The following is a 12708-nucleotide window of genomic DNA, read 5'->3' as shown; positions in this document are numbered from 1 at the left end:
CTTCCCTTTACAGAAATGATGGGGAGAACGAAGCACCTTGTCAGTCACACTTCCCTGTGCTGGGCCAACGTTAATTACACAGGATTTACACTGGCTTACACCTGCTTAGGATCTGGCATGTGACAATGTTCACTATGTTGGGAAATGAATGACAAACGCTATCCTACTAATGCGTGATGTAACCATTAACTCAAGGGCAGTCACAAAGAAAGCTATAAAGGAGGTAAATCAGTAGAGCATAGACATTATTTGCAAAGTGCCAGCTGCTGATCCAGGGTGATGAGTTAATTTTTAAAGGAACACTTTGCCGTAAGAGCTGTTTCAGAGTCATGTATGTACCTACACTTCACAGATGGACTGTACCTTGCTGGAATACAGATCCCAGTTTGGGAGGAACTGCGAGGATGGTACAATCGATTTTTCTTCCTGAGCTTGTCTGTTGTCATTACCTATTTTGCTACATTTTATGATTCCTGCTTCCAGATGGCAATTTATAGCTTAGCTGAATAAAAAAGGGTAATTTTTCTCCTTATTTTGAGAATATAATCTTTTATTGTGAGAAAGCAGCAGATCTATATTATGTTTCCAAATGCTGCTGAAAAAGGCAGAGGCAGTACACTAGGGTAATTTTTCCTAGGCACACTGTTACCTAAGGCAATGCAAAGAAAGGATTGAAGAAATGCTCTCACCTTTCTTCCTCCTCTTCTGTTACGACTGTCTGATATGACATGAATTCACATGCCACAACTATGATCCAGTGGAAGGGCAGCCACATCATACAGATTAGGACAATATCTGCTACTGGGTTTCTGTTGGGCAGTTCCTTTGCTTTAGCATCTGTTTTTGAAATTAAGTTAATTTAAGAGGGCAGTTCCTTTGCTTGCAAAGTAATTGTAGGCCTCTCTGGGCAATCAATCTGGAATGCAACCTAATTTTGAGCTGTTTCTTTTAGTCTGTGTCATGGCAAGACGAACAAATGCGTGGCAAGACGAACAAATGCGTGGCAAGACGAACAAATGCGTGGCAAGTGTACTTGTGAGTGCTTAGGATCTGTTGGCATTCCTGATTTTCTGCAACTGGGTCTCTAGCCCTATAACTGTAAATAATAAAATGGAGGGGGTTCTGTGTGTGTGTGTATGACTTAACGCTAGTGCTGTCCGCGTTCATTTATCTTTGAGCCACTTGTTAATGATTTTACTCTCAGGACTGCTAAACCCTATTGATGGCCATGATAATGCCCTCTATTTGTTCTTTACAAATGTAATTTGTACAGTGCATTACTGCAGCAACTTGCTAATAACTGCTTATGTAGCAGGCTCTTTTAGAAACAAGTTGGTACTGATTGTGTTTTGATCAAACTCTCTAATGCTGTTTGCTCTTTGGGTCACTGACATCCATATAATCGCTTTATTTTTTGTAGTTTTTTACCTTTTAAGTAGCTAATTACTAGAATTTATTTATCTTTATATAATTTCATTGAAATTTAGGCTAAATATCAAGTATTAAGTTATGTAGTATCTTGGAGAAAATGTACTTGAACCTCTAAAATACACAATTCCTGCCCTGTGGGGTCTCTAGCAGATCTTCAGACTGTGCACCGATCCTCAGTTGAGTAATTTTTGATTATCATATTCACATCGTCCTTTATCACATCCTGAGTAGTGCTGTACAGTACAGAAAATGCTTGAATCGCCTATGAAGAGAAATTATTTTTGATTTTATGTGTGAATAACTGACTATTTAGGGTTACACGCCTTAACTTTCATGCACTATTTAGAGGATTACTATCTTTAGGTACCATCTGCAGTTAATGGAGAGAGACTCTGAGGGTGATTCCTCCCCCTTCACCATTTAAAATGAACTCCAGAGGTTCCTGCACAGGCAGTCTAGGCCACCCCTGAAGCAGGCATCTCAGCTAGATGCCTAACGTCAACCGGGTGAACTGCATTGTAGCGTTCAACTCTTAGCATTTTAACTACCTACATTAGGCTTCTGGACCGAGCTATTTACTCAGTCATTACAAGGACCGCTTGGCAAGGACAAAAGTGGATATCTTCTAGATAGATACCTTACCTAGATGGGAAGAATCATGCTCTAGAGGTTTCTGTCTCTTTCTGTTGATGGCAAAGAGTGTCTGGGGTAACTACCTTGGAGTAAGCAACTACCTATTACGTGGCAGAGAAAAGTCCCATCCTAAGCGATAAAGAAAAGTATCAATTTGTCAGCTCAATCTTTTAGCTCATCCAGTGGAATATAAATTACCCTCTAACAGTCTATTAATATGATTCAAAATTATTAAGTTGTGACCTGCCTGAAGGGTTGGAAAATAACTCAGTCTTCATTCCCGTTAATCCATTACTTTCAGCTGAACAGTCACTATACTAATTTCAAGTAATGCAGCAGGTAGCTACAGTATTAGCTGGATGCTTAGAGTGTGACTAATTGTGATGCAAAAATAAAGGAAAAAATGCATTTCACTGTAGATACTTGAATCCATAAAGGGAAGGGATGGACAAAGGACCCATATTGTTTAAGTATGGGATAAAGGCTATAGGTTTCAGGAAGATTCTAATGTTCTCAAGTCTTGATATTTACCTTTAGTAACAATGCCTGCAATGAATTTTAATTTTCTTTTTTAAATATATATCGCGTTTGCAGTGTTTGAAGTCCTCTAAAAATCCTCCTAATAATTCTGTAACCATATTGCATGCAAGTGTGAAAAATTGGCTGCTACACTGAAAAATTTCTCACAAGATTATACAAGTTGGCCTTGGACAAATAGCTTAGTATTGGCTTGCACAGCCTTGGATGAGTTCTGCAGTGCAGAATCAAGATAAAGCGTGAGTTTAAAGTTTAGCTTATTCCAGTACTACTTGCTGCAGTGTGCACAAATTATTGTTTTGTTTTGCTCAAGGAGGAAATGAATGACCTGAAAATTGATGTTTTCTTTTGGGCAATTAGAAAAAACTATGGGTCTATATTTTTAAAAATAGTCATTAATTCAAGGTGGTGCATTGTCTAAGTATACCCATCTTGAGATTCTCCCATTTAAAATTTCTGAATGGCTAAGGCAATGTAAAGAACATTTAATGCTTCGGGAAAAAAATACATGGCACCAGAAACTAATGGGCAGCCTTGGGAAATTCGATGTATTTGTACTTTGATTTTCAATGGAAATGTGCTCAGCCTTTAAAGGCTTTTATCTAGTAGACAATCCCACAATGAGTCTCATCTCTTGCATTATTATGTTATCTGACATATGTGTAGCCAAAAGGAATTGTGTGTCAGCCAATCTAAAGAAAAAAGTTTAACTCAAAGTGACATTAAAACACTGTGGAATTCAAAGAATACAGTCCTGAAAGGGTCCTCAGGAGACCATCCGATCCATTCCTTGCTTCCCAAAGTTAGGATTAATCATACCTATTACTTTCTTGAAAGATTTCACAGCTGTTCTAGATACAATACGTTAGTGTTTATCTCCCCTTAGTGCTATAATGTTTTCTAATATTTAATGTAAGTCTTCATTAATATGATTTAAATTCATTAGTTGTTTTCTACCTGTTAGTGGACATGGAGAACATGAACATTTGTTCATCCCTTTTTAATCGTTTCACGGTTTTATGTATGTTAAGACTACTAACATGTCTTCCTAATATTCTCTTCTAAAGAGTAAAAAATATCCTTCATTTCTTCAGTCTTAAATTGCTATATTTTCTAGACTGCTGTGTTCTAATGCATTTCCCATACTGTTCAGTATTCTATTCAGCTAATTTCTTCCATCTAAGTACAAATTTTTGCATATATCTTTACTGACTTGCATCAAACTTTATACTGACCACTCCTTCAACTTGAGATATTTGTTTTGCATTCGAAGCCGTACGTCTGTCAGACCTGTAGGCTGTCTCTGTTGTGGGCCACGCTAAACAAAAGGTACATACTTGTCCAAGGATACAGGTAGGCTTCCAGTAGGGTTTTCAAAAAGTTGTGCGGGCTGAGCTGGCCAGTAATTTTAGTGTCCACACTCACACACATATACATCTGAATGCAATTGCTTTCTGCATTTTTTACCTATGATATATATGCATACTTATTATGCTAAGAGCCCTATAGCTATAGGTACCTGACAAATAGCAGCTATCAACTGCGCAATGGGATGTTCCAATATGTTTTTTGTTACATCTTTCTGATAGCAGTGTATTTTTCTGATCATTTTTCAGTATTTTTTCCCTACGAATTACTTAGGCATAACTGTCTGCTAGTATCTAATTGATATAGAAACATTTACAATCAAGAAGAAGCTGTTTTAGGTTAAAGGCAAACTGTCAGTTAATAGTCTTATCCTCCGAATGAGTGATGTGTTTTGGATTCACTGCATTTATTCCAGTCCAGAGAAATCAACATAGACTCGGTCTACAGAAGATGAATCAATAGAACTGGACAAGTTCTTATAAAACATCCATGAGGCAAGACTCAGCTTCCTCTGCTAACCGTTGCTATGGATAGAGTGCTGTATGCTTTACCATTAATTGTGTAAACACTTCCTCCTGTGAGAAACTGCAGCACATAATTAAGGGAAAGAAGGAGGGACAGCAAAAGATGTGCATTAATTGACTTGAAATCTCCTCCTGAGAAATCCAACATGAAATCATAAAAAATTATGAGTTGTAAAACTGTTTGGAGCAGTGAATAAAAGGTGAGCATAAAGGTGGTCTGCTAAATACTGTAGTAAAATGGTTGTATATCCTACGGAAGCTGGAAGTGATTGACTTTGTGATCCTTCTGGCTGAGAGTATAGTGCAACTATACAGATCAGGGAGGAAAGCAGTCCATTTATGCAAAAGTCATATTACAGCAAACTTTGTTACATTGGGTTCAGATGTCTTTGTGACGTATCTTGAAAATGAATGATTAATTCTATAAAACGTCCTTGAGAAACTAGTATGGTAAAATCACACAGTAAAAGTTTAAGGAATAGGAGCCTGTGATGATTTTTTAATCTGTTATTAAGTTTCTCTTTTATCTGTGAGCAAGTGAATGCAACGTTAATACGACAGGAGAGAAAGAGACGTTGCTGAACATTTTTACACTGCTGATATAATAGTAGCAGTGGAATGCCTACATTTGTAGCATATCCCTAGTTTGCAAGATCTTTCCCCTTTTTCAGCAAACTAATCATTTCCTTTGTTATGTTCAAAGAAATGTCTGTCATAAATGATTTACTCTTAGTTTCCTCAACATATAAGCAAGAAAATAGCAAAAATCCGCTATCCAAAACAATCCTACGTTATGCTTATGGACTTTTTATCTCTTTATCTTACTTTCATGTTTTGTTGGTTTCGTCATGATCTAGTTACAGGCTGTTTCGTTAGCAAGTTCAAATCTCTTGTTCTCTGAAAGATAGAACTGAAAATAAACGATTCACTTTGTTTTATATAAGTGTTCCAGAAATTCATATATCATCTTTATATAGACAATTTTAGAGTAAAGTCAAGCATAGAAGAAACTGTAATAGTTCTCAAATGACTAGTTGAGGAGTATCAAAAATACCCTCCAGAAATTCTATTTCTATGTTGCAGAGAATTAAACTATCAGAAATCAAATGTAGTTTAGATACGAAATTTTTATGGAAATTGCTGTTTCCCAAAGCTATTCCTTCAGGGCCTAAAACTATTGGGCAATAGCATGTTGAAATGTAGTGTAATTTTTATAATGTATAACCATTTTTTAGGAATATGTATGATAAATAACCCATGAACACTGACGTTGCTGCCTAGAATTGCCATGTTACTTGCTAAGGGTCTTCCTGAATTTGTTTTGGCACTAGTCTTTATGACTCCATGTAGTTCTTTTTATGTCTTTAATATGTAGATGGATAGCCTGGGAAGACACTTACCATTTCAATACTGCTTTGCAATCCAAATGAACTGCTACCTTTGAGGCTTTCAGAAGTCATTTAAATATGTTTCACGGGCAGGTGAAATAGTTCAGAGGCAGTTTATAATGCAGATTTTCTTTAAGGCCACATTCCAGCTGTGTCAGAGGGTGCAGAAACACATTGGTATTAGAACTAGCTGATAAGCAATCTTCCACCCCAACCCCCATGAAAGCTTTGTGTTTGTTTTGCATTTTTTTTTCAAATGTAGGTAGTCATCCTGACATAGATCAACACTTATGACCTGATTTAATTAGCATTTTTATCTGTAAACTTAGTAAATTGGGCTTTTTTGAGTGTAACAGATGTAGCTGGATCTGTTTCTTCAAGCGTTCTGGTAAGCTGTGGTTCCTATTTATTTAACTAATACTACTTTTTTTTTTCCCAAAAGTTGTTTTACAAGGGGAAAAAGACTTTGTGAGACATCCTAGGTTTATAACTACTCATGTTGTCTTTCATATGAGAATTACAGTGAAAAGTCCCTGCATCTGATTCTATTCTCTCTAATAAAGTTTGTGCAAAAGAGAAAGATAGAGTTCTTCTAGACAGATGTAAATAGAAATGGATACTAATCTATTTCAGATTTCTGTAATAGTAATATGCAAGCAAGTAAATAATGCAAAGAATTAAGAGAATTAACCCTCTAGAACCTTGAACTTCTTGTAAAACAAGATAAAGATTTTCATAACCCTGATCTTTTACTACCTAAATCTCAAAACAGGCATTCAGTGCATGAATAGTTATGGACATGTTTTACTGAGTTTTTGCTTTCCTTGACTTCACAAATAGGATGAGGAAAAAGCAGACCCATCAGGAAAGTTCTGAATGCCCACGAAAAAGAGCTAATTTAACTGCAAGAAGGTCTCAAGAAAATCCTTGAGATCAAACTCCAAATCAAGTTCAATAAATGCAAAGGTGAACAGAACAAAAACCCATCAGTTAAGTGCACTATAAAGCACTATGGTATGGAAATTTTTTAATGATTTTTTTCCCCCTCCCCTTGGACAGCCATTCCGTGTGTGTGTGTGTGTGTTTTTTTTTTTTAATGGACCAAGCTGAAGCTAGTAGGGAGTATAGGCTTTCTAAGCAAACTTACGTGCTTACATGCTGATGGGTCAAATACTCTTTCTTACTGTTGAAAATGCGTAGTTGCAGTAGAAGAGGCACTGTAGTTCTTGCTTCTAGCTACTGCAATCCATAACCCTCTATGTTAAGGTAAGGTACAGCTGAAGTTGATTTTTGGCTAGGGAAAGCCGCCGGCACCTGCGCTACATCTCTGCTACACATGTGGAGAACTTCCAGCTGAGAGATAGGATAGCAGCAGTGGACTGTAATATGTTGAGTCACCCCAGCTTGAGTTGTGAGAGCTTATTTCCAGGTATTCTCATTCTTCACACAGAAAATGAGGATGTTCTGTGCTCTCCTCTGCTTCTCTTTACATATGTACACACCATGAAGCAAAACAACGGCCAGAAAACAAAGCCTCCTTCCTCGTGTGTTTTGTATATACTTTTGCTTTGGGCAGTGACATGTCTGTGAGTTTGGAGTGGAGGTCAATATTATTCAGTAAAGATAATTGATTATTCCTGATCAGTCTTGTAAGTGATGTGCTCTACCCATACATTTCTCAGTGACTATAGTATGATTAATACATATATTAGTATTTTAGAAAAATGTAGATGGAGAATATTAATATGCATTTTATATGTCTTCCACACTAGTGATTTCCAGGTGGATTACTTTTGTGTAACAGAGGAAGGGGTCTGGCCTGTAAGACACGCTTTCTGATGCAAGAATAAACTGGCAGCAGAGAGTAAGAAGTAGTATTTTCTGGTATCCAGTAGTCCAAGTATCCTAGCTGGAAAGAAACTAGGAATATATGAAAGACTAGAGTCTTTACCATGGAATGGATGCAGAGCAGTTTAGCTCATCTATACAACTCTGCATAGAGGATATCTGCTTCTCCCAACCCCTCCCTCTCCCCCCCACCCCGCATACCCTTTGAACCATGTGGAAAGAATCACATTGTCACATTCTAGACGTCCACATCAGCGTGCATGAATAGGCCAGTGGGCTTATTCTGGTTAAAGAAGCAATCCTAACAGTGCATTATATTAATGTGGGACAACTGTGGCATAAAATTCACCTAGATTTATCAGTTACCTGCACTGTTTTGATTTTTATCAGTGAGAATTTGAGATGAGATAGGTTTCAGAAGGATCTTGTTCTATTGTCGTTCATTTAAGCTGGAGTTGCTTTCCAAATGCTTTTGGACTTGGGCTGGGTGAGGGAACGGTGTCTCTTCTTCTCCTCTTATTCTTTAATAAAGCTGCTACTTTCAATATGTGCACATGATATGCAGGAATATATCTTACTTGACATAGAACTGTTTCACTCAGCTTGCTTTTAGCTTTCATATCTGAAGATATAACCTGAAAGTGCTTCGGCACGGATTGATATAAAAGACAATGAGACATGAAAGGCAATCAGGTAAATAAGAATTTTCTTATTTACTAATTTTTATAGTGCCTATTGTTATGGCGGCTTGGGAAGGAAAAGGAAAGATTAAAACATAAATTAGATAAGCCATTTCCAGAGGAAAATCAGTTAGATATTCAAAACCGGAAAAAAAAAGTAAAACAAAACAAAAAAAAGCTTATGTCATCCTTAAAAGCTTAGATCTGAGCCTTGGAAGGCACTGAGTGCAAATAGCATCATAGGAGGCCTCCTTGGAGAGCTGCGCTGCCTGTTAAAGGACTTTTCTAGCCCGCACAGTGGAGCACAGGTCAGAGGTACCCTCATATATGCAAATATGCCAGCACCAGAATAGGAAAAATCATAGCTGCAGAAGTGCAGTGCTGTGCCTGAAACTAAGAGCTCTCCAAAGACAGCTACAGCATATCTGCCCTGCAGAATTGTGCGGGATAGAAACCTTCCCAGTCTGATCCATACGGATCAAACTTTTTGGCTTTTAGGCCTAGAAGGCACAGTGTAGTACTACCATTAGGAGAGATCTGCTCAGGTCCTGTAGTCCAGTAAAATTAAAAATGAGCTATGTCAGACTAATAAGCCTCCTTGTTTCAGGCTCAGCATTGTTCCACTTTCAGGGCCCAAGCTGGTGTCTCTACATTGCACTGCCTTGCATTGTACCATGTAGATAAACTACCTTGTTTGGAAATAACAGAGGAAATTCTTTTTTGAGCTCCACCACATGATGCACACATACCCTCAGAGTAATCACATGTGACAGTGGACAAGGGACAGTGGGAGTTTTCAGAATAGCTTTAACTGCTGTAATACAGCAGAAGACTCTGGTTTTTAGAGCCTGTATCTTGCCAGCATTTTGGAGATGTTTCCACCTAGAAAGGAAGGAAAATATTCTCTCAGGCTAAGCATGCTTCCAAGCTCTCTCATCTGGTTGTATGCTTCGCCTACATCTTGGGGCAAGATACGGACGTGCATTGATTTCCATGCCTCTTCCTCAGTGCTCTGGTTTCTATGTTGAGGAAACCTGGTGATAAAGGCCAGAAGTCATGTGAACTCAAGTCAGCTCCCTGACCTGGATGACCAGTGAGCAAGCTGTGAGGATGTCCGTACTACACACTCCCTGGCCAGTCTTATGCAGCCTCAGCTCACTAGGTCCTAGACAACATAGGACTTTGGAGAGCTTCACTAGCGCCTGAAGTGGCTCATTTATGCAAAAGAAAAAAAGAACCGATGTTCACTTATGATGGCCTGTCTCTGTGGGTAGCTAAACACTGTACCTGCTAGATGTCCTCCATGGAATTAACTCATAATTCTTAGAAAATTCAGTCAGTGGGCAGTCTAAATTCTCTAGCCTGGAGATGAGGAAAATATCTACACAATGTGGGCTAAATGAAAATAAATGATGTGTTTTGTCAACTGCATGGGGCGACAAGCACTACAGGGCTCTGCTGTTGTCCAAGGTGCAGTGAAATCCACTGGTTGTCAGACAAGCAAGCAAAGAAGGCTGTGAAGCCAGGTGTTTTCCTAGTTGTTGTTCTTCCTCCTTACAGCCTGTTTCCTAAATTATCAAGGATGTGGCCGCCACAAAGAACCCAAATAGCTGTTTAGTAGTTAAAGTAAGAGTGGAAATGCATTAGCATGCTTGGGGACAGATTCCTGAAAATGGGCTAGGTTATTCTTGGGAGGATATTAGAGGAAAAAAATGGTAGAGCAGAGCTGCTCTACTTTAATCTGATGTATATTGTTCTGAGTTTATAGGCTACTGAGGTGCTCCAACAGTAAGATGCTTCTGCGCTGCCAAGAAGCCTAGAGATACCCTGGAGAGTTTTTTTGTGCTTCTTAAGGGTTTTCTCTCCAACTGCTTATGTCCTGGTGGTGCCACACACTTGGAAGTTACCACAGCACACCTCTCCAAAGAGAAGCATGTAGGCCTGCTATTGTCGTGTTTTAACAGCTCTTTAAGATTTGTTTTCTGGCTCTTGACAAAGTCATACCTACTATAAGGAAAGTAAAACTCATGTGCGCACAGGGCATGCCAAACATAGATGCTCCTAAGCAAAACTACAAGTAAGACTTGAACTCCCGTGGTTTATCTCAAGGCACCTACACCACCCAGGTTTTGCTGTGGATATGGGCAAAGTACGAGAATGCCAGTAGTGGCTGAAAACACGAAGCAGTGATGGCCCCACTGCCAGTAAGTGGGCCCTACTTTGCTTGCCATGCACTCTACCTCCTGCCTGTGCTGTGACCCATGGGGGGAAAAAGAGGGAAATGAGATCGCACTCTGTTTGCAGCCCTTTCCCTTTCTGTAGGGAAACAGGCTGCAGCGTGTTGAGATTTGGACACTGCTCCTCACAAAGAGGGTGAGTTAGGGAATTCAGCCCCTTAAATGTGAAGAGTTGAAGGAGAATAGGGTCCTAAGGGACTCAGATTGGAGGATAGGCTCTGTGCTACAGAGATGGTAGGTGAGCAAATTACAGAATAGGCCCTTCTAACCTGGGGGATGTGGAGGTTAAGAGGGGCACTTGGGAGAATTGAAAACTGGAGGTGTGGGTCCCTAACTGCACTGGAATAAGAAAAGAGAAAAGGACCTCAGTGAAGGGTGAGCTTGGGAAGGGGATATGGTGGGGTGGATAGGACCTGACATGTTGTGAGTGAGGGTCAGAAACAGGTTACGTGTGTCCTAATGCTCTGACCCAACAATGCCTTGCTTCACTGAGATGTGAAGATGCCCCAGAGAGGTATGTTTCATCTTTACAGTGGGGTCAAAATAGCTGGAAAGCAGGAATGTGTGAACAGAAGAGAGAAAGGAAGAGAGACACCACATCCTCAGTGCACCCCTTTGCCCCCTTTGAGTTGACCTTTATCTTGCAATCCACTCTGCCAAAGTCACAATACTGGGTTTTGCTATTGATTAATAGTGGGAGAAAAATAAATTGTTCTGTCTTTCATTCTTGAGACAGCAGAACTCAATTTTGCCTATGCTGCTCAGGAGTTTTGAGCCATCTTTGCTCTTGCATGCTACATACTCCATATTTTTATTTGTAACATTGAATGATATAAACTGTATTGTATTTGCATATCTTTACCATCTTCTCTTCCCTTCTGGCTTCAGGCATCTCCTCTCTTATTAGCTGCCAGATGTGGCAGCTTTTTTTTTTTTTTTTTTAAATCTTCGCCTGCTGCCCCACAACCAACAGGAATGCCTTCCAATTTGTGTGAAAAAAGTGAAAATCAGGAGCCACCTGACAGTCATACTGCTGTGATTTGGAGGAGAACCAAAACATTTAGCATCAGGTTATTGTTGAATCCAGCTCATTCAATAGTAACTGGAAATTGTTAGTATCTGCCTTGCAGTCTGGCAGCTGTGGGGCATGACACTGGTGGCTCTTCTCCAGTTGCTGATGGACAGATGTCCACATCATAAAAAGACAAACAAAATTAACATTTTTTTCTAGCAGTCTCAGCAGGGGGAGTGATAGGTTCAGTGAGCCGGTGAGGCTGTTATTAATACTGGGCTGTGCCCACAGAAAAGCTTGGAGAGTACTGGAGCGCTAATTTGCAGACCCCTGTTGGACTTGTTCTAGGGAGTGGAACCTTGTGTACCAAGGACAGCAAGTCTTGTTTTGAAAGAAATAGTTTGATGATAGAAGCCACAGGGATGTTACTGAACGTCTGAGACAAACTAGCAGTTTAATGAGGTGTGAAGAATGGTTTGGTCATAGTTCTCTGCACCTACTCTTTTTCTTTTGTTTCCCACGCCTCTAGGGAACCATTTTCATATCTCCTCAGGCTCCTTGATTTTGTTCTATTCCACGCAATCACTTCCACCAGGCATGGTGAATCTTCCTTCCCTTTTTAAGAATTATTTCATTTATTTATTTAACACTGCTAGCAAGAGTCTTACGCTGGGAGGAAATTCCTATTTGACTAGGGAAGTGGATGTTAGACCACAATAATGGGTGGTAAAGATGGTGGGTGCTATTCTGGCCACAGGACTCCTATGAAGTGGATCCTGTACCACATAGATCCAGTGTTATAGGGGAGAAAAACAATTAATACAGGTGAAGTGCAAGATCCTTGCAGTCTGCAGCTTGGGCTAAAACAGCAATGGCCTTCAGTTAGCTGGCTCCTGTTGTTAACTATCATGAATCTCTCGGGAGTAATTTGACCTACATAGTCTCATGACTTATTTGTGTTGTTCTTCTGACACATAAAGCTGGCTGAATATTTTTCATAAAGAAGGAAAGTACTTTCTTTGAAAAAAATACTCGGTGAAAGAATTCAAC

General features: G+C 39.4%; 1 protein-coding gene across 1 annotated transcript in view; it reads left to right on the top strand.

Annotated features, from left to right (window-relative positions):
• The first annotated feature begins 306 nt into the window (after positions 1–306).
• Positions 307–12708, top strand: part of LOC104152146 (hyaluronidase PH-20) — a 37577-nt gene continuing 25175 nt past the window's right edge. The window contains exons 1-2 of the mRNA XM_009687361.2: positions 307–407; positions 953–1035. The gene's annotated coding sequence lies outside the window, so the exon portion shown is untranslated. The remainder of the gene's footprint in view (positions 408–952; positions 1036–12708) is intronic.

This window comes from Struthio camelus, chromosome 1 (assembly GCF_040807025.1).
Source record: "Struthio camelus isolate bStrCam1 chromosome 1, bStrCam1.hap1, whole genome shotgun sequence".
Taxonomy (NCBI): Eukaryota; Metazoa; Chordata; class Aves; order Struthioniformes; family Struthionidae; genus Struthio; species Struthio camelus.
This window is presented reverse-complemented; position numbering and strand designations above follow the sequence as displayed.